Source organism: Lipotes vexillifer, unplaced genomic scaffold, assembly GCF_000442215.2.
Source record: "Lipotes vexillifer unplaced genomic scaffold, Lipotes_vexillifer_v1.1 scaffold692, whole genome shotgun sequence".
Lineage (NCBI taxonomy): Eukaryota > Metazoa > Chordata > Mammalia > Artiodactyla > Lipotidae > Lipotes > Lipotes vexillifer.
The window spans coordinates 341,953-347,295 of NW_006769434.1; positions in this window are offsets into that span (position 1 = coordinate 341,953).

Here is a 5,343-nt window from a genome sequence, read left to right on the forward strand (position 1 = left end):
TCATAAGAATTTTTTAAGTAGAAAAACTCAACTTTTTAAAATGTAGTTTTAGAAAAACCTTTAAATCTGTAGGAAAAAAATCTAGCATTTTTATTTTAAAAAGCCAAAACCCAATACCCAAAACGCCCTCCTGTAATTGATTAACCAACACCACAGGTATGTATTCATTCAACCTGCATCTTTTGCATAGACTTATATGCCATAGATTGTGCATGGAACAGAAATACAACAAAGAACATCCCCGCTCCTGCCTAGAAGTTCACGTTCTATTGGAAGAGACAAACTGTGTGCACTCATGTTTGTACTCATATTAGAAACGTGCAAGATGCTCTGAGAGAAGTATATGCAGGTCATTTGGAGAGGCATCAAGAAGACACTTAACCTCACTTAAATGGGCCAGATGGTTCTGAAGGAGGCAATAGACAAGCTAAGTCCTGAAGGATAAGTGGAAGTGTTAAGGCCAAGTAAGGGAAAACAGGAATAAAACAAACAGTATTATGTGAAAGAATGAGGCTCAAATGAGGCAGTCTTTCACAGAGCTTTAAGACAGTTTGTCTAGTGAGTCTGTAAATATGAGGAAAAACTGGGGCAAGAAATGAGGCTGGGGAATTAAGTCAACAGAAGTCAAACTTTGAAGAGCCTAGTACAGCCACCATTCCGAGGATGAGGAGCCACTGAAGACATTTATGTAGAAAAGTGACATCACATTATGCATTATAAGTCATTCTGGCTGCTCTGTGGATATGACATGGCTGGGAACAATATTGGACTGAGGAAAACTCATTGAGAGAATGGTACACCTTAATCATTGGTGACTATCTGGACATCCAGTGATTAGAAGGAAATAAAAGGAGAATGTGGTAATGATTCCCAGGTTTCTTGCTCTGGCAATAAATCATATAGGCAGAGGATCATAATAATAAATGCTAAATCAAGAACTTACTCTGTACCAGGTATTGTACTTGTTTTTTGTTATTAAGCAATTTAATCTTTATAACAACTATATGAAGCAAGTGCTGTAATTATCCCAACTTAACTGTTGCAGCAACAAAGACATGGAAAGTTAAATAATAATTAACATCACACACCTATACAGGTATTGGAGCCTAGGTTTCAAAACTCGCATCTCTCTCCAGATATACTAATCTTGGCCAGCATACTGAAAACACATTGGAAAAACAGGAATCATGTAAAGCCTACTTTCCAATATTTTGTTTTGATCCATGATGATTTCAAAGAATGTTATATTGTTGCCATAATTTCTATACCATTCCTGAGAAGAGAGACATACCCAAAGGTATTTATTTCAAGAAACTTTATTCTATTCAATTAGAACTCTCCTAGCAGCATTTGAATCATTGCTCAACTAGCCAGTATGACTCTCTTAGAACTTTTAGTGTGAAATTGATAAAACATCCCCATCCCTAAAGGACTTTATCATTAAAAACACGTTTATGGACGGCATTTACATTTGGAGTTCTGCATAATTATGAGTGGGTTATTAAGGTGTCCATAGTCCCAGTTTGCCAAATACAGCACTGGATTATGCTCGCTATCAGCATATAACTATGAATAATAGCCCCTTGTATAACTCTCAAAGATATTTTGGCTTAGAAAATAAATTGGTAATTTTTGAGTTGGGTATGGACAAAGAAGAGAAGATTCCAATAATCTTGATACTGCGCATGTATATGAAAGTGTGTATGTGTGTGTGTTCTAGAGAAGTATCTCTAATTATTGATCATGGGATTTCCTGTTTTACCCAGGGCTCCTATACTTCCAAACCACACCTCACCTACTTCCCCATTCCATCCTCCTCAGTCTATATAACTACAAATGACTATAAAACCAAAAATGAAGACTACAAACCCTGTACTACAAAGCTTAAAAGCTATCAGACCAAGTGTGGAACTAAAAGATTCAGAGTGACATAGAGCAAATTTTCCCTCTTCCTGATTTGGAGACCAGATTTTAAAAATATTCTAACGAAAGGTGAAATTGAGGAGGGAGAAATCACGTATATAAGAAAGCAAGAGACAGAAACCAATGGCACCGACCATATCAAGGGCAGGAATCCAAGCAGAATCCATGCTGGGTTACTTCACACATAACTTTCTGGTATGATCAATTGCCAACAGTAATGCATGGCTCATCAGTTGACTAGTTTGATGGGACTCTACTCAGTCCATCCACATGCTCCATCAGACCCACCCCAGTGTGCTATCCAGGGACCCAAGACACTTGAACAACTTGGACTCCTAGAGGAAAGGTGATTAGGTATAGGAAAAATCTTTCCCTTGACTAAAGTGACATTAAAATGCTATAAAATATTTAACTTTGAGTTTCACTGAGGGTTATTTTATTTCATTTCCAGGTATTTTTCAAGAAAAAATAAATTTACCTAATGCTTTGACTCCCTGTTTACTCCCACCTCTGAGTGGGGCCAACATTCCATGACAATAGAGAGAATAAGAAATTTCAGCAACGAATTGCCTGGATTACCATAAAACAAGACCAACTTACTTAGGACACTAGGGAGTGAGCCTCTTTGTGATTCATTCATTTCACAAATATTTATTGAGTGCCTCCTCTGTACAAAGCACTGATATAGACATTTAAAATGCATTAGTGAACAAAACTATGGCAGATTGTATTCTCCAAATATTGCTGCACCTGTATATTCCATCCCACATGTCTTCTTGCAATGTGATGTCCTCCAAGAGTGCAGGGTCTCTGACTTCAGTAGAAGGTATGCTGTTTATCTTTTGGGATTACGTTACAAATGATGATATAACTTTTGACTGATTTTCTCTCTCTGGAATATACACCTAAGGAATCCTGAGCCTATATCTGAGAGGTCTGACTACCCCCTAAGGCCACCATACCAGAGAGTTCATGTAGAGTAACCACTTAGAGATGCCTGAAAAACATCACCTCTCTCAGCCCTATGTCCAACTACATCCTTCACTGTCTAAACAAGACAAATTTCTTCCCCCTATACTGTCATTAGCTGCTCACTGATGATGATGATGACAAGGGACACAGATGAGATAAGGCTCACAATCAGCAGTAGGAGCACCAGCTTGAGAACCTCAAGAACCTCCAAGGAGCCATGTACACACAAGGCATCTGGACTGAGTGCTGGAGCCCCATCATCCTCCCCGAACTTAATCCTCATTAAAGATTTCACACACACACACACACACCTTCCCACATGAGGCATCAGATATGTGAGAGAGCTTTAGATGATTCCAGTCCCCAGACTGCAAGCCTGCCCAGCTGACACTGAGTGGAAAGAGTTGAGCTGTGCCCACCAAAACCTGTCAAATGGCACATTTGTGAGCAGAGTAAATGTTCTTGGTTATCCACTAAACTTTAGGACTGTTGGTTATGCACCATCAGACAACCAAAACAACAAGAGATATGGAGGCATGATGGGTAACATTTCATGATTTCTATTGTGTGAATCCTCTTACATGGCTGATTTCCATCTACTAATCGTTTAATGACTGGTTCTCAAAATCCCATAGTATAATCAATTCTCACAAATCAGTGTGAGCCTTTTCAAGCACAGCACTACCTGTCCTTGTGGAACTTACATTCTAGGAGGATGATTGGTTCAACATTCAGAAATCAGGGTAATTCAACAGACTAAAGAAAAAGAATCAGCATTGAAATAGGTATAGAAAAGTGTTTGACATTCATGTTACAATTTTTCAGCAAACTGAAAAGAGAATTTTCTCCAAAATCCTAGAGCTAACATTATACTTAATAGCAAAAGACTGAATCTTTTTTTCCCTGAAGTCAGGAATAAGACAAAGATATTCATGCTCATCACTTCTATTCAATGTCATCATGGAGATTCTAGCCAGTGCAATGAAGCAAGAAACAAAAAACAGATTCAAAAAGAAGAAAAAAGTGTATTTGTAGAGAACATGTTTGTCTATGTAGAAAATCTCAGAATCTACAAAAGAAGTTACTAGAACTAATCTTTAAGTTTAGCACATTTGCAGGATACAAAGGCAATATACAAAAGCCAACTGTGGTTTTACATGCCATCAATGAACAATTAGAAACTGGAATTGAAGAATCCAGAAAACATTAAATACTTAGTTATAAATATACAACAAAATATATATAAGACCTGCACATTAAAAACTTCAAAACACTGATGAAAGAAATTTTAAAAGTGTAAACAAACAGTACAAATAAATATATTATGATCATGGATTACAACACTTAACATTGTTAAAATGTCAGTTCTCTGGACATTATTACATAGATTTAATAATTCCAATTAAAATATCAGCATTTTTTTGTGGAAATTGACAAACTGGTCCCAAAATTATATGGAGAAGCCAAAGAAGTGGAATAGCCAAAACAATTATGAAGAAGAGCAACAAAGAAATGAACTTGTGCCACTGGATTTCAAGACTTAGCATAAAGCTACAGTTATCAATACAGCTTTGTATTAGAGAAAAAATGTTCATACAGATCAATGGAGTAGAATATAGACTCCATAAATAGATCTCTACATACACTGTTAATTGATTTTGTACAAATGTGCAGTTTAAAGAAAAAAGGGTATTCCTTCCAGCAAATGGTGGTGGACAATTGCAAACATACAAGCAAAATGGACCTTAGTCATTACCTTGCACCATCTCAAAAAATTAGCTCACAACGCACATAGACCATAGAGTTAAATACAAAATGTAAAGCTATAAATATCGGATAAAAAATTAGGAGAAAATCTTTTTGGCCTTGGGTTAGGTAAAGTGATTTTAGGTAAGACACCAAAAATACAATTCATAAAACTAAAAAGGGACGATGCTGCTATAAATAATTATTATACATATTCATTTATTAATATTGTAGGTATCAATAACTGAATGTTATACAAAGAATGTTATAGGATGTTGCATCTGTAGTAAGGGAAAGTAGATTGTCAGACATTAGACCCTTACTATTAATTGTTTTTGTCTCTAGCTGAACTGTCTTGTATTATTCTCTGTTCAACTGCTAATGTGATTATTTTTCAGCAAGGCTTACCCTTGTTTTTCTATGCTAAAAACGATTAATATCCTCCAGAAAATCTGCAAAATAAAATCCATATTTATTTAAATATGTCACTCCGGGTCTTTCCCTTCTGATATTATGCTCAATTATTCTTTCACATCTTGCACTGTACATACCAGCAATACCTGGTGTTCTTGGACTATATCCAATTCTGTGTCTTTGGATACTATTCTCTCTACCAGGAATAACAGAGTAGAGTCATTTTATGTTATGTATCTAATGATAACAGTATGTCTGGGCTAACCACTATAATACACAAGGAGAAAT